At 37.7% G+C, this 25,294-nt stretch overlaps 1 protein-coding gene and 1 long non-coding RNA gene across 2 annotated transcripts in view; one reads left to right on the top strand and one right to left on the bottom strand.

Moving 5' to 3' along the window:
* The window catches only part of LOC130091042 (uncharacterized), a 221,108-nt gene extending 198,614 nt beyond the window's left edge, over positions 1 to 22,494 (bottom strand). Inside the window, exon 1 of the long non-coding RNA XR_008807763.1 lies at positions 22,433 to 22,494. This is a non-coding gene — a long non-coding RNA (uncharacterized LOC130091042). The remainder of the gene's footprint in view (positions 1 to 22,432) is intronic.
* Positions 1 to 25,294, top strand: part of si:ch73-383l1.1 (receptor tyrosine-protein kinase erbB-4) — a 219,642-nt gene that overhangs the window by 8,389 nt on the left and 185,959 nt on the right. The gene's annotated exons all lie outside the window — the stretch shown is intronic.

Genomic DNA, 25,294 nt, shown 5'->3' on the forward strand with positions numbered 1-25,294 from the left:
AAATTTTAATAAAAAAATCCATCTATTTATTAAATAAAAAAAAGACAAACAAACATTGTATTGCAGAAAGAGAATCACAAATGAGATTAAACCTCAAAAGTATGTATCGGGACACATTGCAGTAATGAGAATTCAGATGGAAAATATCATGAAAATAATGTCAGAATTCAAAATGCTAATGGTCTTAGAAAAAGGCTTGGAAACACTTTATTTTACAGTGTCATTGTTACACGTTACATGTAGTTACTGTAGTAATTACTATAAATTGTGCATAATTACTACCTTGATGACTAACCTTAACCACACCCTAATATCCTAACCCTAACCCTATAGTAAGTACATTTAGTTTTAAAATTATGGGTTAGGTTAGGTTAGGGTTAGTGTGTGTGTGTGTGTGTGTGTGTGTGTGTGTGTGTGTGTGTGTGTGTGTGTGTGTGTGTGTGTGTGTGTGTGTGTGTGCATGTGTGTGTGTGTGTGTGTGTGTGTGTGTGTGTGTGTGTGTGTGTGTGTGTGTGTGTGTGTGTGTGTGTGTGTGTGTGTGTGTGTGTGCGCTTAGGTTCAATTTGCTGCTGTGATATTTATTAAAACATGATATTATTAGAAAGCAGTGTAAATACCCGTACAGAACAGTCCACACTGAAACGGCCTTCCTAATTAGGCGAATTAGCCAGAGATCAAAAAGGAAAATTAGTAGCACAGCGCCACATGTTTTGTGCCGAAGAAGCCTGTGCTCATTTGCATGACAACACATGTTGGTTGCTCATTATGGACAGCCCTGACAATATGTTGCCTGATTGGACAGATTGCTCATCAGGAGAATCCAGTTCTTGCTATAGCACACCTGGGACCCAGTAGCATTTTAACTATGCCTTTCAGCATTCAGGAAGAAAACACACACATTCTGTAATCTTAAACACACTCGCACATTCATGCAAACCCTCATAAGTATATGTGTGCGAGGTTGAGAAGACATGCACACAAATATAGAATGACCTTTAATACTACGTATACACGCACAGAGCTCTTTGTGCTGGCTGGTTTGAGCCTTAATTAAATAGAGAATTATATATTTCTCTACGGTTCAGAAAGTAAAAATCACAATCATTTTCTCCAAAGAAATAAACTTATCCTGAGCTCTGATATTAAAGGGATAGTTCACCCAAAAATGAAAATTTGGTTATCATTTACTCACCCTCAAGTTGTTCCAAACCTGTATGAATTTATTTCTTCTGCTGAACACAAAAGAAGATATTTTGAAGAATGTTGGTAACCAGACAGTTGATAAGCACCATTGACTTCCCTAATATATACAGTATATATATATATATGTTTCCATACTATGGAAGTCAACAGTGCCCATCAACTGTTAGGTTACTGACATTCTTCAAAACATATTATTTTGTGTTCAGCAGAAGAAAGAAATTCATACAGGTTTGGAACAACTTGAGGGTGAGTAAATTATGACGATTTTTGGGTAAACTATCCCTTTAAGCGATATTGATAAGCTTTTGTAGATTCCATAAAGACCCGGTTATACTTCATTTGCCGCGTTCCGCTCCGTCTCACACACAGTTGAGTGCGCAAACCTTTCAAAGAAAACTCCCTTGACCATGAGCAACTATGCGCACTATCTAGTGGACTTTATTTTCAAGCTCTCAAGTCAGTCACACATGCTCTGTTGTACATGAACTGTCCTCGCGGACACAAAAATTGGGCTGCGTGCGGACGTCTGCGGACCCTCCTAAAAAGAAAAATGATGCCATGTGGATAGTGCAAAATGATGTCATGTGGATACTGATGCGGAACGTGGAAAGCCGAAGTATACTTTGGGCTAAAGGCAGTGTGTTTTCATTGTTATAAAGTACAATGGTGTTAAATGGCTACAGGACTACATTCCATATGAATCCTGAAAAAGAAGTTACTGTTTCCATGGAAATGAAAAAAAAGAAGAAGTGGAGAAAATGAATGGGAAATTTTTTTTCGGATCCAAGGTCTCTGTTGTGTCATGGGAGGCCTGACTTGCCCAGTTTTCCTGTCATCACACAGAGTTCTGAGCCACGGTGCTCTTTTATAGTCCTATTTTTTATCCAGCGCCAGTCATTTAACATTAAATCCCAATTTTTCAATTAATACTAGAGTAATTAATGGTCTCGCAGGCACGTTGATGTCTTACACGCTAGTTTATGCCATATGTGGCCTGAGATCCACCCGCTGCGAGCTCAGTCGAGTCGTACTCTGGCCTGTCTGTCACATTGGCTGGGAAAAGAGCTGTTCTTTGTGAAATGAAAGTGTCCAGCTGGATGTGATGCTCAATTCATCAGCTCCAGCCCGGGCCGGTTTGATAAATGACATGGATGCTCTCCTCCATTGCATGCGCACACACAATGACACAGCCTTAGCCATGATTGTATGATTGTTTTCCTGATGTGTCAACCGTGCGATTATGTGAACTAAGACATTTTAGGGCATAAAGGCGAGTAAAAAAACTGACATTAAGTTTTAGTTATTAGTATCTCACAAAAGTGAGTACACCCCTCACATTTCAGCAAACATTTTAGTATATCTTCTCAAGGGACAATACTATAGAAACGAAACTTGGATATATTTTAGAGTAGTCAATGTGCTGCTTGTATAATAGCAGTATATATTTACTGTCCTCTGAAAATAACTCAACATACAGCCATTATTGTCAAAATAGCTGGCAACAAAAGTGATTATACCCTAAAGGTGATGATACACAGGGCAACTTTTTGAGCAATGTTGCTGGACGATCTTGCCGAGCGATTGTTGCTTGGGTACTTTCCCATTGAAAATGGGCAATACATTTCTATCTGGATAATTTAGATCAGTCATGGGCCCTGTGTCTAAACTGGTTTCCCGTTGACGGCAACATTGTCCAGCAAAATTGCTCAAAAGGTTGCCCTGTGTATCATCACCTTAAGTGAACATGTCAAAACTGTGTCCGAAGTGTCAATATTTTGTGTGAGCACCAGTGTTATCTAGCACTGCCTTAATCCTCCGAGGCATGGAGTTCACCAGAGCTGCACAGGTTGTTGCTGGGACGTTGGGTTGTTGCATCACGGAGCTGCTGGATGTTAGACACATGGTGTTCTCCACCTTCCGCTTGAGGACGCCCTACAGGTGCTCAACAGGGTTCAGGTCTGGAGACATACTTGGCCACTCCATCACCTTCACCTTCAGCTTCCTCAGCAAGGCAGTTGTCATCTTGGCGGTGTGTTTGGGGTCGTTATCATGCCGTTCGGCACAGTTTCTGAATGGAGAGCGTCATGTTCTGCTTCAGAATGTCGCAGTACATGTTGGAATCCACGTTTCCCTCAATGAAGCGCAGCTCCCCAGGACCAGCAGCACTCATGCAGCCCCAGACCATGATGCTACCACATGGCTTGACTGTAGGCAAGACAATTTTCTTGGTACTCTTCACCAGGGCGTCTCCACACATGCTGGACACCATCTGAGCCAAACAAGTTCATCTTAAGGGCCGTACACACCGGGACGAATATCGGCGCGCGTTATTCGCCAATGTTTTTCAATGCGTTTTTTGTGTTCACACCCAAGAGATTTTCGCTGACGATGAGCCGAGTGAACATGCAAATTCATTCCCTGACATTAGATGTAAAACAGAAATAGTCCTATTTTGTAGTCACTGTCGCATTTGTCATATAGTTCTTTATGTTCCGATACCAACGAGACCAGCACCTCTACATTCATCTTGCCTTGCATCTTCCTCGTCTTATTTCTTCCCGGCAGTGTAGACGCTACTTGGCGTATATCTTCTTCGCCTTTACGTATGTGTGCTCGCCAAGACCGATTTGTGTTTGAGCGCCCCCAAGTTGTGTTTTACTGTAACTTCAGAAGCTCCAGACACGTGAGCAAAAGCGCCAATCTCATTGGTCGGATCGTTTTTGACGCGGTGCGTCAAACCAAAAAGACGAACCCGAGGCGTTTTTTTTTTTTTAAATTACGCTTTTGCACACTCACATTGGCACCCTTTGTTTAGTCACAAGGCGTTAAACGTCGGCGAATATCGCGCGCGAAATTCGTTCCGGTGTGAACAGGCCTTTAGTCTCCTCAGACCACAGGACATGGTTCCAGTAATTCATGCTCTTGGACAGGTGCTTTCAGCAAACTGTTTGCAGGCTTTCTTGTGAGCCAGCTTCAGAAGAGGCTTCCTTCTGGGACGACGGCCATGCAAACCGACTTGTTGCAGTGTGCGGTGTACACTGAGCACTGACAAGCTGACCTTCCGCTTCTGCAACCTCTAAATCAATGCTGGCAGGACTCATGCGTCTGTTTTTGAAGCCAGCTTCTGCACCTGACGCACAGCACGAGGACTCGACTTCTTTGATTGACCCTCGCGAGGCCTGTTCCAAGTGGAACCCGTCTTGGAAAACCTCTGTATGACTCTGGCCTGTACTGCAACTCAGTTTAGGGGTGTTACCAATCTTCTTATAGCCTATAGGTCAACTTTGTGGAGAGCAATTCTAATTCTCAAATCCTTAGAGAGTTATTTGCCATGAGGTGCCATGTTGAACATCCAGTGGTCAGTATGAGAGAATTGTACTCAAAGCACAAATTTGAACTGCTCTAATACAAGATAAACCAATTTTTATGGTCCTGTCAAGCAGACAAAAACATGAAAATGATGAATAGGACATGTGGCTTTATATGGTTAAACGGCGTACAGCTATTATCACTTAGGGTGTACTCACTTTTGTTGCCAGCTATTTTGACAATAATGGCTGTATGTCGAGTTATTTTCAGAGGACAGTATATACTGCAATACAAGCAGCACATTGACTACTCTAAAATATATCCAAGTTTCATTTCTATAATATTGTCCCTTGAGAAGATATACTAAAATGTTTGCTGAAATATGAGGGGTGTACTCACTTCCGTGAGATACTGTATATACACTCTATATGTGTATGTATGTGTGTGATTTGAAATATCATTGTTCCATTTGGTTTTTTTTTACATAATGCACCAAATGTACATAGATAATAGATGAGGAAAAAGTATTGTACTTTTACTTTTATGACTTTTTATATTAACATGTAGCCTATTTTGTGCAATACGGAGATAGTATCACATACTCTGTCTTACAGCTTTGGAATTTGGCATTTAGGGAAAAGTTCTCATCCCATGGAGAGACACTTTTAGAGCAGTTTAATCATTCAACTAAAAAGTCTTTCAGCAATTTTGAGTTTCATACCGTTTGTGGAGTCGTGCATCTTCCTGGGCACTTTGGGAAATCTAACTAAAGTCAGACCTTATGATGTATCTGCCATTCTTTAATAGCATATTCTCAGATATTACGAAAGTTTTTAAAGTCGTCTTTCAGTTGCAAAGAAAAGTGCAGCTGTCATTATCGACACAAAGTAATGTCACTGCACTAGTAAACCATACATTACAATATAGTCAGATATTGTCAGTCAATCACACAAAATGAGACATTTGATCTATAATGAATAACATTTCTTTGTAATATCATTTTTTATATATATTTTTTGGAAACCATGCTACTTTTTTTCAGGATTGATGAATATAAAGTTAAAAAGAACAACGTGTATTTGATTTATTTTGTTATTTTTTTACTGTGAAAGTAGTTACTGCCCATTTTTTTCTTCAATTTAATTCATTCTTGCTGAATAAAAGTATTAAATTATTATTATTATTATTATTTAAATACTAACCCCAAACTTTTGAACTTATGTGTATTGTGTTTATCAGCTTTACATGCTGTCAAGACTCCTGGAAAGTATCCATCCACAATATAGATGATCACAATATTAGTGTTTTAATGATAGAACGACAGATAATTTGAAGAGGCCAATGAAGCACCAAACGGTATTAACTTCATGTTATGAATTATATTCTAAAAAATGAAATATTGTGCTTCAAATTACTGTTACTCTAAAGAAACTGTAAGAAAGTAAATTAATATCTCTCTGTTGGCAAGAACCATTCGGTATTGGCAGTATCACAGTGTATTACTTCTGCTACCCGTTATAGTTCTCTGACAAGTAACCAGTGCTCCCTCGGTTTTGTCTTCACCTTGTAATCATGTTAACCTCAGCTCTCGGTTTTCAGGCGGAGGGAGGTTTGTGTGAGGTTAGGCTGACTCTTTAACCATCGCAAAGATAGAAAGTTACCCTTGACCTCTTAACAAACTGACAATGTGCTATTTCGGTATCCTTGCCTTTCCACAGGCTTCATAACTTAGAAAAAGAAAATCACTGTCTGAAAATTCATCATGAATCCAAAGACAAAAGTTATCCAGTTAGATATCTACTGCTAAGTTAAGGAGAGCAAGTAATCACATGGGGTTATTATTATTATTAATATTCATATTCATATTATTTATATTTTTAACATGACTAATACAAATAAAATAATAATAATAATGTTAAATAAAATAATTTCAATAATAATAATTACTGTTATTATTATTATTATTATTAATAACCAAATCAACATGATTAAAATAATTCCAATATAATAATAATTATTATTATTATTATTAATATATTCAAATGATTATATTTTATTAATCATGTTAATTTTGTTAATGCTAATAATAATAATAATAATAATTGTTATTATTATTATTATTATTTTTGTTGTTAAAATGATTGATTTAGCATTATTGTTATTAGTGAAATTATTTTAATGTTGTTATTATTTTATTTAAATTATTTATTTTTTTATTAATCACGTTAATTTTAACAACAACAACAATAATAATAATAATAATAATAATAATATGTATTGCATATATCTATATTTGCTGAGAAAAAAATAAAATTATATATATATATATATATATATATATATATATATATATATATATATATATATATATGTGTGTGTGTGTGTGTGTGTGTGTGTGCAGTTCATTTTATTTAATTCATTGGTATATCATTCAATCATCTGAGTAACATTTGTATTGAACGGACAACCCCATAAATAAATTAAGAGCTTCAAATATTCAATTTTGGGGTTCTTTAAATGTTCTTCAAAACAAATGTTTGCTTGTTTTTCAGTTTTGTTTTCTACTCTTGTATACAATACTGTTGTGTCTATCCACATTATTTTACTATTAGCATAAAGCACATTGCTGATCTCTCACAGTGACAAGTTCTCTTTATTAGTTTTCCAAGCTCAATCCTTGAATATGTTTCTGTTATCATGAAAGCAGCAGCCACACTTTGTGCAGCATTGATAAAGCACTGCGAGTCTTATGAACTCTGTCTGATATAGCACATCATACAATCAAAACAAACACATTTTTCCCGTTTCCACATTTGAACCATAAAAAGCCCAAGCAGCTCATTTATATCTTTGATATAATGCTTTGATTCCTTGCGTTGTTTTGAGTGCAAAATCATTTTATTTTATTTCCATGTATTACTTAATGATTCCCTGCCCAAATGCATTTCCTGTTTTGAACTTCCATATACTATGTTGATTTACATCAGTATTAGTCAATGAGGTTAAAGAAAGAGCTGTCCATTAGGATTTCCATATCCGACCGGCAAATCGAATGCATGGTAAAAATCTATTCAGTCAGAATATGTGGCTACTTTTGAATGGCCGTCAAACGAAAAAGATGTTTTTTTTCTGTTGTAGTTATGACTTTTACCAGCAGGGGCAAAATGTACCGTGCCAACCAGGCAAACTTTGACCCCTTGATATTAGCATGCATCAAAACACACTTTGAAAGGTGACACAAATAGTACTCAAGCTAAAGTAGCGTCTCTGTTTGTTAACTCTAATCTAATGGCCGCTCGCTGTGCTGAATGCCACAAGCATTAGCTGGAGCTCCTAATTGGCCCAGCGTCGGCTAATTGCACACTCCGCTGGGAGGCAGAGCTGCCGATCTCAATAAGAGTAAACAAGCACTAGCATTCCTCGAACGGTCATGTTTTAATTAGAGGAAAGTCCAACGGATGTGCTGACAGAGCATGTTTGAGAGGGACTGCAAAACAAAAGGGCCAGAGAACAAGGCTATCTCTAACGGCCAGCTCATTCGATGCACATTAGCGCATTCTTACTGATGGAGTTAGCATGCAAACATTATGCCAATCACATGCCAATTTGCCTGGTTTGTGAGTTTCAGCCATGCTCCTCTGGATGATTAACTTTGACAAAATATTACTATAAACATGTACGATAGTAAAACCTTGGTGAATCCAGTATGTTCTATTTAATATATTAATACGTTTTATTTCTGCAATTTTATTCCACTCGATTAATATCCATATTTACACGGTATTTAAAATGAAGTAGAAATATTTCAATAGAAATTGTACATTATCCATTGGCGAGATTTAATCACCCGAGAGGGCATGTTTCAGGGCAATCTCAAATTGACCAGAAAACAATTTGTCCAATTAATCGGGCTATCAATTTTCTTCGAAGTATTCTTTGAAGTGTTTTAAAGTGCCACCTTCACATTATTTATGAATATGGTCAATCACCATTAAGTTTGGAGTGGAAGTCTCTTATGCTCACCAAAAATGTGTTTATTTGATCAAACAGAATAAAAATAGTAATATGTTTTTTTTACCGTTTAAATGAACTGTTTTCTATTGTGATATATTTTTAAAATGTAATTTATTCCTGTGATGCAAAGCTGAATTTTCAGCATCATTACTCCAGTGTCCGGTGTGAGACATGATCCTTCCGAAATTATAATATGCTGATTTGCTGCTCAAGATTTGTTTTATTATGATAATTATCATTATACTGTAATACTATAAACACCTGTTTATACTGCGATGCTATAAACATCATACTACTGACACCAAAACTTTTAAATGGTATATCAAAGTAATGTGGTTTTACCATGTAATACCCTCGCTGAACCATTGTACCAACCCCAGTAGTTTTTTTGTTTCATTCTCACTCTGCTTCTGTGTTAAGATACTCATCTTCAGCATCGACTGTCATATTGTAAAGGTACTTGGAGAAATAAATTGAGTGAGACAGAGAGAGATGCTTTCTTATTATTCTCTGCTAGTTCCTCCTCCCACCTGGCAGCGGCTGAGTTTCCCATTAACCTGCATGTTGCTCAGGAGCTCTTAAATCTCTCCTCAGCACTAGCTGTGAAATACTTTGAATCTTTTCTCTTGCTCCATTGTTCAAGAATGATATACTGTAGTACTAAAGCTCTGTTTTCTGTTGAATTTGCTTGTCAACATTTAAACTGGCTGTTTTCTCAATCTCTTTTTCTTGATTTCTCAGTATTCTAACTGTTAAGCTCTGATGTGTTGTGAACACCTTTAAATCTTTTAAGAAGCTTATAGAATCTTAAATGGATAGTTCACCCCAAAATGAAAATTCTGTCAGTAATTACTCACCCTCATGTTGTTCCAGACTTTCGTTCATCTTCGGAAAACAAATTAACATATTTTTGATGAAATCTGAGAGCTAGATCACTCCTCCATAGGCTTCTAAGGGATTGAAACTTGACGGCCCAGAAAAGTTAAAGACATCGTTAAAATAGTCCAAGTGAGTTGTGTGGACTATTTTAACTCACTCAATAAGATTGATTTAAGTGCCTCAATCTTAAGTTTATCAAGCGACGAGAATACTTTTTGAAAACAAACATAAATAACGACTTTATTCAATTATTCATTTCCTTCTCTGTGGGCCTCGAGTTAGTTCACGTAGTGTAACTGCTCAGCGCTTCTGGGTTGTACGTCACACACATCACACACATGACCAGCGTTGGCCAATAGTCATCCTGGTGAACGTGATTTCACCAAGTACCACATGTTCCTGGATCAACATCTTCAATCAACCAATCAGATTTGAGGGACAAGTTTACAGTTTATGTAAAGTTTAGGCTTAGAACCAGGGTGAAGTACTTAAACATCAGTGCTATTCACCTTTCATTACCCTCTGATTTTAGGGAAAAGTTATGGGTAGGGTTAGGTTTAGGGGTAGGGATTGGGTAAGGACTACATTTTGGGACAGGAATGTTGATCCAGGACCATGTCTTACTTGGCAAAATCACGGTGACCTAGTGATCCTACGTGTGACGTACAACCCAGAAGCGCTGAGCAGTTACACTACGTGAACTAACTCAAATTTTGTGTTTTGTTACTTCTGATAAGAAACATGGTTTCAGATTTACAATTCTGTCCATTTTATAACGAAATTCAAACAATAAATAGCGATAAATAGTTTTGACACTGTTAAATGTGAGGTGACAGATCGCTGTAGCGCCTCAGTTCAATCAGCAGCGCGGAGCGTAAGTCATGTTATAGCAGTAAAAAAAACATGCATGAACATCAGAAGGTATGTTGAAATTTTACCGAAAGGTATCATGTCTCATGTAATTGCTCAATCAGCGTTTTAACCACGGATATACTATACGTCAATAAAACAGCTTATAAACTAAATGTCACTTAACGTGACTTTAAAAGAATATACTTGGTGTAAGTGCAAACTGAATGCACTCTAAAAAATGCTGGGTTGTTTCAACCCAAATTTGGGTCAAATATGGACAAACCCAAATGTTGGGTTAAAAATGTAATTAAAAAATGTACAGTTGAAAGTGAAAGTTGAAGTTGGGTTAAAATTTTAAATTACATTTTTAACCCAACATTTGGGTTTGTCCATATTTGACCCAAATTTGGACAAACACACTCTAAACCCAGCATTGTTTAGAGTGTGTAATGTTTTTGGACCCTTGCATGTTGATTGCAATTAAATGAAAATGAAAAGATTCATTACACATTCATTACAATTTAGTACACTTATTGTTCACAAGGGATTGTAAGAAGCTGTCACAGTATCTTCACATATTTTTCCATAACTATGATATTTACATTTACATTTAGTCATTTAGCAGACGCTTTTATCCAAAGCGACTTACATCTGAGGACTAACCAAACGAGTCATCGTGAAGAGACAATAGCAACCCAAGAAGTGCTCAAAATACAAAGTTCAAACATTGCTCAGAGTAGCATAAACCAGACAAGTGAGGATTTAAAGTGTTTTTTTTTTTTGTTTTTTTTTTTAAGTTTAAGTTCACTTTAAGTTAAGTGCTCACGGAAGAGATGAGTTTTCAGTTGTCTTTTAAATGCTGTCAGGGATTCTGCATTACGGACGAGGGTGGGGAGATCATTCCACCAGCATGGAACCGTGAATGAGAATGTTCTGGAGAGTGATTTTGTGGCTCTTTGTGAAGGTACCACGAGCCGTCGCTCATTGATGGATCGTAGGCTTCTGGTAGGGATGTAGACTCGTAGGAGCGAGTGAAAGTAGGAGGGAGCTGAGCCTGTGGTCAATCTGTAAGCAAGTGTCAATGCCTTGAACTTGATGCGAGCAGCGAGTGGTAGCCAGTGCAGGGAGATGAACAGAGGAGTGACGTGGGCCCTTTTGGGCTCGTTGAAGACCAGACGAGCTGCAGCATTCTGGATCATTTGTAGAGGTTTAGTTGCACATGATGGAAGTCCAGCCAGAAGAGCATTGCAGTAATCAAGCCTAGAGATAACCAGGGCCTGGACAAGAAGTTGTGTTGCATGCTCAGTTAGGAAAGGCCTGATCTTCCTGATGTTGTGCAGTGCAAACCTGCAAGATCGAGCTGTCTTTGTAATGTGGTCTGTGAAGGTCAGCTGGTCATCAAAGATTACACCAAGATTTCTGACCGACTTTGATGGGGTGATTGAGGAAGAATCTAGCTGGATAGTGAAGTCGTGCTGTGGAGACAGATTAGCAGGGAGGATGAGAAGCTCAGTTTTTGTCAGGTTGAGCTGCAGGTGATGTTCCTTCATCCATTCCTGTCGATTCCACAGACTGACCGTTTGTCCTGGCCTTGTCCTGGATCTCTTCGACTTTATATCTGTGTACAGTGGCTGTCTCTGCCCAGCAATTAACACAGCACCCTCAAATAATCCGAAAATGGGATAAATCGAAACTAGCCCTTGGCCAGTGACTCACTTAAGTGCTATGCAATTTAGACTGCAATACTATACAGACGCGCAAACTATTCAATTTACTGTTATAAAGTAGCAACGCGTCTAATTAAAATACAGATTTGTGAGAAGGTAAAAAATTAAAATAAACACAGAATCGAAAATAGCCCTACCTTCTGATAGAAACTAAGCTGAAACAACAGGAGAACTGGATATTAAGAAAAAAAAAATCTACTTGCGCGCTCTTGTCGATTCCACAGACTGACCGTTTGTCCTGGCCTTGTCCTGGATCTCTTCGACTTTATATCTGTGTACAGTGGCTGTCTCTGCCCAGCAATTAACACAGCACCCTCAAATAATCCGAAAATGGGATAAATCGAAACTAGCCCTTGGCCAGTGACTCACTTAAGTGCTATGCAATTTAGACTGCAATACTATACAGACGCGCAAACTATTCAATTTACTGTTATAAAGTAGCAACGCGTCTAATTAAAATACAGATTTGTGAGAAGGTAAAAAATTAAAATAAACACAGAATCGAAAATAGCCCTACCTTCTGATAGAAACTAAGCTGAAACAACAGGAGAACTGGATATTAAGAAAAAAATCTACTTGCGCGCTCTTGTCGATTCCACAGACTGACCGTTTGTCCTGCAATGATATGGTTAATTTTTCTAGCAATCTTGTTGATAATGTGCTCATCCATGAGCAATGACTTTTGTGTCCTATTTTTCCAACTTTCCCCCCAAAAAAATAAAAAATCTGTTGAAGCATTACCTTTGTTATGAACTCAAACATCTCCTATCACCAACTAAGTTTGGGAAGATGAATGGGCACAATTGCCATGGGTACAAATGCTATATATTAAAAAACATTACTCACAAGCAGTCATATGTTTGGAGCAATCGTCATAATGCACTGTAAGGTATCACATCATATTTGGAACGTATCGTACAGCTGTGCTCTATAGATGGAATGCTGATATGTGGGTTGGTGTGTGTCTGCGTCCCGTGCTGAGCGTTTCCGTGCGTGTGTGTTTGTCGTGCAGATCGGAATCAGGATTTATGGGGGTAATAATGGAAGCTCAGTGGCTTCATTGAAACACACCAACACGCTTTCTCTGTCATCCTACACATTTATCTGTCTAAGCAGTATCTAATGGCCAAGCGAAGGCTGTTTTTGTGCAAACATGCGCATCGGTGGGTCAAAGATAAAAGCAGTGCTGCAATCCACACACCCCCACCGTGACCCGAGCCTTCATCATTGCGTCCTCATAAACAACAGGGCATCCAAGCACAGTCTAATATCTGATCTCTGACAACAAAGCCAGCCTACTCCAGTGTTATGAAACGCACCTTGAAGTAATGCTTCTTTGCAGGTGTCTTTCAAAAACAAGGCCTTTAGATTTCTCAGACGTTTACGTCTTGTTCAGTAGGTTTTTGTTACACATTTGATTTGTCTCAAACTGCCGCTCCCACTTTTATCTCTGCTCGGCACTGGTTGTATCAGCCCGCGTCTTATTCGTTCCCTATTGTTTTCTCATTCTTTGTCATTTCTGCTTTTCATCTCTTCCCCGTTTCATTCAGCTGCTGATAAACGGTTCCATTCACGCTGAGTTTGTAGTAAACAAGACATTCATTTCTGTTACTCGGCTATCCACAGTGTCACTATGCCTCCACATATGCCTTCCTAGACTACATTTCAATGACATTCTGTGTGTCTCCCACAATTCCTCACTCATTCCAAACTTACTCTTCCGTTTTTTTTTCTCCCTTCCTTTAATTTAGGGAGAGGAACATTGCTGAGTAAAAACACGCTTCAATCAATATTAATGCTACTCCGTTTTTTAAGTAGATTGCCTGTTTTTAAAAGTGTAGACCTTTCAGTAACAAGCTACAAGCTTGAGGCTGATTTTACGAATAGACCCATAGCAGTCGGAAGAGTCTTTTCTAGTTTTTTAATTTATTATTATATTTAAAGTAAACGTATCTGTTCCATTGTTACCTTTGTATTGTTTATATAATATTATAGTATTTATTAATATTTTGAATTCTCTTTTATAGAGGGTATGCATTGCCGCCACTTTCCCTCAGCCGGACTGAGTGGCAAAAGAGCTGCTGCGTGACTGGATTTAATAGAGGAAACTGCGAAAACATGACCGATTATCAGTTTAAACTAAAGGTTGGACTTGATATAGTGTTACAACTTACCAAAGATCTAGTGATCCATGGATATTGACATGCAGCCAGGATTTGTGTACCCTCCCATTTATATGTGCCTGATTTTGATGCCGGGGAAATACATAAAGCAAATTTGCCTGTTAACGCTTTATATACAGTAAATACAATATAGATTGGTCTAAATCCATGTGATCACTTATATCAATGTTATATATCATCATATCGTCCAGCCCTAAAACTTGCATATTTTGTTGTCAGTGTTTATTTAAAAACATTAAGTTGTCAATACAATACAATACAATAAATAGGGCATGATTTTACCCCTAAATTTCTGCATATTTACTCAAAATGATAAATGCAAATCCACCTTTTGCTGCCTGGAGTCCAGTTGTTTATGAATTGCAGCGATCCATTTGCCTCTCTTTTCTGTAGCTTTCGGCAGTCTGTAAAAATATACCTCAGATTTCTTGTCAAATCTAGTTGTACAGTCAATCGCAAAGCTCTTTCCCGTCTTAGATGTGTTTTGTGCGGCATTCCAACGCTATCTCACGACCAATTCGTATGAATTCGTACGAGTGATTAAAAGGTGGCTAATTCGTACTAATTCATACGACCTCACTCGTACGAATTCGTATGATTTGTCTAAACCCACGTGATGGGTAGGTTTAGGGGCGGGGTCAGGGGTAGGTCATTCGTACGAATTCATACGAATTTGGTAACTCGTAAAATATGTACGAATTAGCAAAAATCGTACGAATTTGTACGAGTGAGGTCGTATGAATTAGTACGAATTAGCCACCTCGTAAAATTCGTACGAATTGCCATGAGATCGGGCTGGGTATTCACACTAAAAACAAATACTGCCGCTCAGTCTTTTTGCCACTTAGTGGCAAAGTCACTCAGTCACGCCGGCCGATGGTGACGTCACGCTCATACCCTCTACATTTTAATCGTTCATTTTAATTTAAGTTTTAGTACGTTTAAGTTTTGTGCCTTTGTCACTTTTTTTCTATTTTGCTTTAATTTTTTTATATTAGTTTTAGTACTTTTCTTCAGTTTTAGTTATTACAGCAGTTTTTAATCATTTTAATTCTTCAGCTTAAACTTTTGCTTTACTTCAGTGACGTAAGGCAATATTAGTTTTTATTTTGTAAGTTGAATGTTTTTTTGTTTGTTTTTTCAGTGTACTCCATAGTGTAGTCCATGTAAAAAATCTGCTGCTTTTAATGCTGTAGAAAACACACTGTTATATTTGTATTTACTGTTAGCGTTGTGTCTCTTGCCCTTGAGAATTAAGATTTCTCATAATCCTGTTTTATATTTTTTCATTATTCCTGGTTTAGGCGTCTGAATGGTGCTTTGGATATTAGCGGATTACAAGCATGGGTGGCCTCCCCACCAGCAAAGCAGTTCTCCCGCTACCGCAATGGTGTTGACTCGCTAATGTGCAAAAGTATCAGTGTGAAATATGATGGATTTATTGTCAGCTGCAATGCAGACAAGTGGTTAAGATGGAATCGCAATTGCACCTCGGAGACTGTGGTTGTGGATTAAAGAGGAGAGTAAAGATGTTCACTTATAGCTTATACACAGTTCTTAACGTAAGACAACACGTGCCTGATAAAGCGTGAGCTCCATATATGTGGATGCAGACTTGTGTTTTCCCACTTCACCTTTTGGAAGGTGAGAGAAATTAGGTAGTGCTGTCTCTTTTCTTTGTTACACATTAATTGTTTACTTTGTTATAATCCTTTTTTTTTTCTATTTGACAGTGCAACATATTGCAGAACTTATCTTTGGATTAAGTAATTTAACCCTTTCCCTCGTGGGTGAATTAATGAGCACTTCCTTCAAATGCTTTCAAAAATGGTAGATTAATACAATTATTTAGAAAGGATTGCTGGTGATTTGATCAAAAGCGAAAGTAAAGACTCACGTTTTCCACAAAAATATTATTTTCAATGTTGAATTATATTAAAGTTCAATTATCAGTGGTTTTAAAGAAACTTTTATAGTTCATTTGTAAATGCAGTTGTTGCTGTTTTTTTTTTTTTTAGGATAGAAGCCTGCTTCAAGCAAGATGAATACAAATTATATTATGAGTTTTGCTGATCTGGAACTGCATGACAGAATAATTAAGTCTGATTTAGTTTTGAAGTAAAATCAGCATAATGTCCTAATGCACAATTTGCAGAACGTCTATTAGATTAAAGTCTAGAATTCTAATCACAGTGTAGAACATAAATTATTAAAAGTGTAAGAAAGAAGAAGCTATTGGTACATTCATCTCGCATCAAATCTCGCATACTACATTACACATACATGTAAAGAATTACGTGTGGTCTAAAAGCCAGTGCTGAGGAATAGCATTTTCGGTCTTTTGTAAATGCTTGTTTGATCATTTATAAAACAAAATTGTCTGTGATGCATGAGAGTGTTGACATTTTGAAGTTAGCACACGCATACAGACAAATAGACAAAGAGAGAAAGAATAACTCCTTTATGGGATCTAATATTATTGGTTTATGGTCTCATAACACTTATCTGCAGTGAACAGACCTTACTCGGTGTGATCCAAGCCAACGGAGCTTTATTAGTACATCCACCTGGTCCTTATAAAATTTCTTAAACAGAAAACATTCTGCCTGATGTCAGGTTTATAGATACACTATTAATGTTGTGGTTTATTGATGACTTGCTGACCCTGTCCAAGGGGCTATAGCTTCCTTTCAGATCATTCCTACCAAGAATGCATATACTTTGTGCTATTGCATTGTGCAACTCCATCCACACGTTTCACCATCTAGGGCCAGATTTACTAAACAGACAAATTAGTGTGAAAGCGTGATTCCAAAAAAAGCCCCGATGCGAGTGGAAAGTTCTGTGCGTGATCTACTGACGACCTGCAAATTAAAGAAAACAGACACAGACGGACCATTTACATAATGATCAGCGCAATCTACTAAGAGCAGCGCAAATTAGCGTTTGACATGCTTTTTTGGACAGTAAATAAGGGTGACTAGCGCAAACCTTAGTAAATCACCTTGCATGATTGCAACTTGCATTTAAATACTCTCCTTCCATAAATTGCATATGCAATAAGGTCAGCTTGACTGTAGTTTTTTTAAAGCCAAAAGAGGGTTTGCACTGGCGCAAGCTCTGAGTAAATCTGTCCGCTAGTTTAATTATTCAGAACACAATTACCAATAAATTGCCTGTGCTTGTTTACAAACGCATCAGCAAATTTGATACACCCGCTAATCACAATATGGCATACAGGTGAAACTCAAAAAATTAGAATATCATGCAAAAGTTCATTTATTTTAGTAATTCAAGCCTTTATTTGTTATAATTTTGATGATTATGGCTTACAGCTATGAAAACCCCAAAGTCAAAATGAGAGTATTGTGAAAAGGTTTCTGTAAGCCATAATCATCCAAATTATAACAAATAAAGGCTTGAAATATCTCACTTTGCATGTAAGGAGTCTATATAATATATTAGTTTCACCTTTTAAGTTGAAGTATTGAAATAAATGAACTTTTGCAAGATATTCAAATTCTTCGAGTTTCTCCTGTAGAAATATGGGTGCTTCTTTTTGATAATCATCTTCTGGGAAAATGTCTCTTGAGGAGACCAATGTTTAATATCTGTCGCTAGCCTGGGAAAACCCAGACAACTTCCGGCAAATTTAGATTTGCTCTGAAAGTTAGTCTGGCAAAGAGCTCATTCAAGCTCATTTCCAATCCGTCGAAATCGAGGCACCAATCAGAAACGTTGGGGCGGGCTTTACACGATGACGACAGCGCTGGGATTTTGAAGCAGATTTTGTAGCCTACATTACAAAGATGGATGCCGCCGTCGAACATCACTCGTTGGAATCAGCTATCGCGTCTGTTTTAAGCGATTTGAACGTTTCCTTTTTGTTAAAAACGGAGCAAAGAACAACACTCGGAGATGTTTCTCCGCCGCTCTGCATACGTCATCTCCTTCATCGCTCTGATTGAGTTTAGGTCTATCCGCGACGTCCGTTGGTGACGCGCCTCTGGAAATGATTTGTCTATGACGCTTTGCCAGACCCTCAGTTACAACTGAGAATGGTCTGGTTTTAACCAGGCTAATCTGTCGCTACAGTTGCAGCAGAACCTGACAGCCATTGAATACCATATCATTTTTGTTGGATGGAAAGAAAAAAGTTGTCATAGAGTTATATGAATGACAAGCATATATGTGGAAGGTGAGAACTGACCAAATTTAGACTTTGACTTAGATTTAGAAGTGAATGTGTGATTTCTGCCACAGCACTTCAGTCACTACATTCTTCTTTTTGCGACTTGCTGGATGCTGCAGACACCATATGGGTTTTCAATGCTTCGCTTGTTGTTGTTTTTTAAATATTTGTGAAATTTAGCGATTTCTGAGTGAAAATTGTTTATCTTGTATATCTTACACCAGTTTTTGTCTAAGCCCAGAGTTTGATAGAATCGAGAGAAAAGATACTTGAACAACTTCACTCAGCCTTCATGTGCACAAAAAAACGAGTCGTGTGTGAACTCTTACGTGATTTCTGTGCATCCTAAGCCGTGAGTCATGTGATCCAGTTATTCACTGCTCTATCTAAGCATGCTTGGAATCTAGGCATGCACTTTAAATAACATCTTTCAAGTGACTGTAACGGGGAGAGTCAACACTTGTAATAGTCACTCAATAGTGATTCACTAGGAGCAAATTCTCTGCTGATTGCTCTTCAGAAACCTGGAGATTCAAGCTGGGAAGCCAAAAGCCTAGAGTAGCAGATTAGGTTTTCTTCTTTTTGTTTATTATTGATATATTTTCATTTTTGAAGATAAACTGACATATAGACGATGCCAGATATGGGGTTATAATTGATGCATATTTCTAGATAAATAGATTTTAAGCCACAAACAAATAAAAAGAGATTCACAAATATTAAAACAAATTCACAAAGAAATAGAATGAGATCCACAAATATATACAGGAATTAATTTAATTCACAAATAAATAAAATAAGATTTGCTCATTTAAAAAAAAAAGTATCCACAAATATGTTTTTACGTTTGTGGATGGCTTCCTCTGCATTTGTGGATCACTACACAAATGTGTGCATTTCTTCCTGTGCATTTGTGGATCACAGACCGCATAATCATATTTGAACTCTGACTGTTTTTTGTCATTCTTAATTCAAAATAAAATGTTAATTCATCAATAATATACATTTATGATTATCCCAGGTTGCTATGGTTACATGTTTACGCATTAAACTCATTGCCATGAGAAAATGATGTATTTCCTTCAAGATAGGATCGCATAACCACAACGTGAGGATGTCATCAAAATGATCTTGAGCCACTCACGACACATCACCTTTCCACGATTAATATGCTGTGGCGATTGAACTAAACATGTCCCTGTTGCTGTTATCTGATTGGCTTAAGTAGGTGGTGGGTGGAGTTCATCTATTTGTAGATTTATGTGCGTCTTGGCACTTGAAATGTCTCAAAATTCACAAATGCAGTCTGTGGACCACAAATTCACAGGAATTAATCCACACATGTGTGTAGCGATCCACAGATGTAGATGAAGCAATTCACAAATAAATGCCAGTCAAAGTTGTTTTTGTGACATACAATAACATTTATGGACTTTTTTTATTAATTACAAATCTCATTTTAATTATTTGGGAATTTGTTTAATGTTTGTAAATATCTTTTCATTTATTTGTGGCTCAAAATCTATTTATCTTGAAATATGCAAAAATGATAACCCCATAGATATGTGGAAAATCTCATTGAAAATCTTACTCTCTTTTGGTCCTTGGTGGCAATGAAAAAATGCATTGAATTAAAACTATTTAGTCAAAATATTAATTAGAACTGATTTACCTCCGGTGTTTTATGCATCATCAGATGCCATTTTGAAACCGTCTTCCATTCTGCGCAAATTGTCAATCACAAACACGTTTATTTTTACACACTACTTTTTTTTACACACTAAAAATCAAATTACGAATTGACTGTAACTTAGGAAGACAGCTGGTGGATTGCTTCTTCACGTTTGGGTTTGTTTTCCTCCAAACACTAGGCCTACATGGAAGATCCCGGGACAGGATTATTGACCCGTGAGTCTGGGATTTATGCTCTGGTGGTCAGGCTTGGCAAAGGAGGGGCTCTCGATGTGAGATGTGATTAAGTTTTGTGACTTGTGTATGGCAGAATTGCAGGAATGATGGATCTGGGACATGGGCAGATCTTATTACACCACCTGCCCTTTACATCACAAAGCAACACCCCCTCCAAGGTCACCAGCAAGGACAGAGGTTAACGTCTTAACATCTGGCCTGGAAAATCCCCCCACTGAAAAGGGGAGGATCTACATCTGAATAGGCCTGATTGACAGTTTTATAGGCATGTGGGTTATAAGCATATGATGTAAATATAGCATCAGTGTTTATGCACTTCATTCATCACACTCTCATGCTGTGGTGCTATGTGAAGAAATCATAAAATTTAACACTCGTTTCCCAAGGGAGTATCCATTGCTCATTTGGTTTAATTTTAGTGAAGAATGCATGCTGTTAGAGTTAAAGGTGAAGCTGCTTGTCTAAGAATGGCAGTAAATAATGTGGATTGTTTGAGAGATGCTATTGATCTCCTTTGAAATAAATTTGAAATTCACTATTTAAAGGGGCATTCGGTAACTTTAGCCACTTATTCGCTAGGGCTGTGTATCACCAACAATGTCACGATACGATACGCATCACGATACTAAAGCCACGATACGATACGTATCACGATATGGATCAATTTGGAATTTAAATTTCTTTTGAGCTGAGTTTAGTAACAGTGTTATAACAGTTGTGATAACTGAAAAACAATTTAGTTTTTGTCATAAAAAAACAATGAGTTAAATAAATAAAAATGTTTAGAATGGCTCTTCCTTCTGCTTTTAAAGTCTGCCTCAATAACTGAAATGACAGTTATAGTGACACTGAAGCATGTCTACACTGCTCAATGACTAAACAAAACTTAAAACATTCCATAAAAGCAAAAACGGTAACAACTTAAATTTAACTTAGTTTTCTCAAACTCTTTTAAACACCTAGTATTTAACAATTGGGTCTTAAGTGTTGAAATGTGCACCAAACAAAGTCATTTCTTCTATGTTGAAATCATTTTAAATTATTACATTTTCAGATTTTTATGCCGAAACAACAATTGATTGACATGCTCAGGGTTAAGAGAGTGACAGCAGAATATCTCGCTTAACTTCATCATACAACCGCGAATTGCCGTTTCTGTTAAAAACGTTTATGCTTATTTAAGACATAACCAACTGTGGTTAGAGAATACTTACCTAGACCGAAATTTTTGACATAATTTTGCGTGTTTTAGTCTGTTAAAGCGATGTAATCTCGTGAGCTGTATGTGAGGTGGCTTGTCTATATATGCACGCAGAGAAAACCAACTTTCAGAGAGAGCGGAAGTACTGAATAGTTTAAAATCGTTTAAATGTTTAAACTGGTAAGACTTAAAGACGTGCAAATGGTAAACTTTAGTCACGATTCAATGCTGGCCCGATTATGCAAGTGAATATTCCGTCATGTCCCGACTCCTAAACGCGAGCGTGTAGTTTCACCGGCTGCAGCGCTTGACGCTTGCATTGAGCAGCCGTTTTGAGAGACGAGAGAGAGAAGACGCAGCACCATTGAACTCACGCTCTTTGTGAAATTGCGTCTCGCAGAACGTTTTAAAACCACTGATTTGATTGTATAATCTGTGTGGATTCATTTACTAATACAACCTACATGCTAAAGTGAATCAATGTTTGCGGGAATTTCCCGCATAAGTGGGAGAGCTGCGGGAATAATTAAAATTATGCGCAATACCCGCGCCGAAATTCGAGCCCTGGCTACATTCAAAAGCACAAAAGTATCGATACGGCAGCTGCTGTATCGATACGCGCATCGCCAGGAGTTCATGACGATGTATCGTTGTATCGATATTCTGAGCACAGCCCTATTATTCGCTGATTTTCACTTTTCTTGTCACATGTTTTCTCAACGAGCTCCCCCTACAGCTATGGTGTGAATATTTCACAACACTGTCGTAAATTCACTTGTGGCGTCCTCCTCCCCTGTCTACCATAGACGCGCTCATGTGCTTTTGTTATTGTCGGATCCGGTGTGTTGAATAAATGAGTCCCAGACACTCCAACTTTATCGTGTGGAGCTATGTCTACCGAGATGGACAGCCCATTCTCATCCCTAGGCGTCATGAAACTGACGCCTTGGGAATCATTTTGACCATGCTTCAATATTCGACGCTTTAGGCACCCTTTAGCGTCAGTTACATGACGCGATCCTAGGCCGTCATCTTGCTGACGCTTTACCTTTAACGTCAGTTAGATGACGCTATCTAATCCTTACCCTACCCCAGACCCAAACCTACCCGCGTCATCTAACTGACGCTTAGGTAAAGCGTCAGTAAGATGACGCCCTAGGATCGCGTCATGTAACTGACGCTAAAGGGTGCCTAAAGCGTCGAATATTGAAGCATGGTCAAAATTGTCATTTTAGTGACGCCTTGGGATGAGAATGCGTTGAGATGGAGGTGTGTGTGTTTCTAATTGCCGTAAAGCAGTTTGTGTTACTCGCTCTTTCTCGCTCGTTCTCGCTTCTCACGAGACTTCCTATTTCCAACTTACCGGGACGGTAGTCCCTATGTTGCAAGGCTGGTTTTCCGCCTGGGAACGCTGGGGGGAGTGGGGAAAGTCACCATTCTCACCAGAAGAGGTTATTTAAACATCCAAATGATTCCTAAATGGATTTATTAAGTTGGAAAAGTTTCCAAGTGCAGCTTTAATGTTTTTGAAAGAAGTCTCATACTCTGCAAGGCTGCATTTATTTGATCAAAAATAAAGCATAAGCAGTGATATTGTGAAATGTTATTGCAGTTTAAAATAACTGTTTACTATTTTAATATATTTAAAAATGTAATGACTGTCCGAATTTCTGTGAATACAAAGCTGAATTTTTAGCAGAATTTCTCCAGTCTTCAGTGTCACATGACCCAACAGCAATCATTCTAATATGCTTATTTCAAGAAACATTTCTGATTATGATCAATGTTGAAAACAGTTGTGCTGCTTAATACTTTTGTTTTTCTTGATATTATTTTATTTTTAAGTATTCTTTGATAAAAAAAAAGTTCAAAAGAAAATAATCAATTTGAAATTGCTTTAAAACAACGTTAAAATTGATCTTGTAACAATGTAAAAGTTTGTACTGTCACTTTTCAATTTAATTTAAGTATTTTCTTAAATTATTTATTTAGAAAAAAAATCTTACTGACCCCACGCTTTTGAACAGTAGTGTAAAAAATAGTGTCAGTAATAGCATTTGTGTATTATTCACAACAGATTTGTAGTTCCACCCAGAGGCAAAGGGGTTGCTTTCATCTCATATGTTTTAAAGCATCACAAAAGATGCCTTGCATTTATAGGTTCTTCAGCTCATTTCGTTTTTTTGGTTCTTAAAGGGATAGTTCACTTTGAAATTAATTTTTGATATGTTTTAGCTTACCTCAAGGGCATCCAAGATGTAGGTGTCTTTGTGTCCACAGTATTTTCAATTTTGATATTTTTAAGTCAAACCGTTCTTGTCTGTCAGTCATATAATGCAGGTCTATGGTCACCACCTCAAAGAGCATACACATGGCCTAAGACACGAAACGAGCGGTTTGTGTGAGAAAACGCACAGTATTTATATCGTTTTTACCTCTTGTAACCACAGCCACGTCCAAGTGATCTGAGGTCGCGAGCGCTTCGGTCTTTTCCGGAAAGCACCGCAAGTGATCTCTCGCGCGTGTACGTCACTCATACAATTGTTTTATTTTTTATTTTTTTGGAATTGTTTTCTTTTACGACGGTTTAAACATCCCGGATAAGCGCAAATTAGTACCCTTTTAATTAGCCGTCTTACATACAATCTCTGCTCTGTGTAAACAATGAGTGACGTACACGCGCGAGGTTTCACTTCCGGCTCTTTCCGGAAAAGACCGAACCGCTCGCGCCCTCAGATCACTTGGACGTGGCTGTGTTTACAAGAGGTAAAAACAATATAAATACTGTTTGTTTTCTCACACAAACCGCTCGTTTCGTGTCTTAGGTCATCAGTGAGTACTTACATTTATGAGTCATTAAATCATGTTTAATTTGGACTTCTCTGTGCATGCTCTTTGAGGTGGTGACCATAGACCTGCATTATATGACTGACAGACAAGAACGGTTTGACCTAAAAATATCAAAATTGAAAATACTGTGGACACAAAGACACCTACATCTTGGATGCCCTTGAGGTAAGCTAAAACATATCAAAAATTAATTTCAAAGTGAACTATCCCTTTAAGGCATGTCATGCAAATTATGCCTCATTAAAGATATAGCTCATTAACTGCAAAGCAACAGGTAAAATACATTTCTGAGAAAATGTTGTCGTTGAACCAGATAGGCCTATTTATCTTTAAGTATCCATTTTGTTGAGTATTATTTTATTTTGTGCTATTAAGATGTTGAGTGCATGTAATCCTCTTATGAGCCCTGCACATTAGGTCACGGTTCAAGTCTGTATTTTCATTGCTGTTGTCTCGTCGTGTCGGAAACCCTTGTGAGTGTGACTGACTCATTCAGCATCTAAGCAACGTATCAGCTGACGAGTCTAATCAAACCCGTTCTCACCTGTTGCTCATTTGTTTCTCCGTATTTGATCACTAACCAGGGGTGTGTTTCCCAAAGCCAACTATGGTCGCAAGTTCCGTCGATACCAATAAAGTTCAATGGAAATTGCGATCATAGTTGACCAACGATGCTTTCGGGAAACGCACCCCTGCCTGGATGACTGTCCGACTGATTTCTTCCTGTCCTCTTCCTGTACTTCATCTGTTATTTGATTTATTCCTATTTCTCCAGGATTATTGTAATCGTTTTCTCTGTGAACTTTTTAATTGCACTCATCATTTGAGATGTTTGTTTACGCCGTGACACATAATTATTGCCTTCAGTTTAACGAAGTAACAAATGCACTCGAGAGATCAAAATAATCTTGTAAGTTTAAATGTTTCAGCAATCTGTCTGAAGGAGGGGAAAATG

This window comes from Rhinichthys klamathensis, unplaced genomic scaffold (genome assembly GCF_029890125.1).
Source record: "Rhinichthys klamathensis goyatoka isolate OS25496 unplaced genomic scaffold, OSU_Roscu_1.1 h1tg000157l_1, whole genome shotgun sequence".
Classification (NCBI taxonomy): domain Eukaryota; kingdom Metazoa; phylum Chordata; class Actinopteri; order Cypriniformes; family Leuciscidae; genus Rhinichthys; species Rhinichthys klamathensis.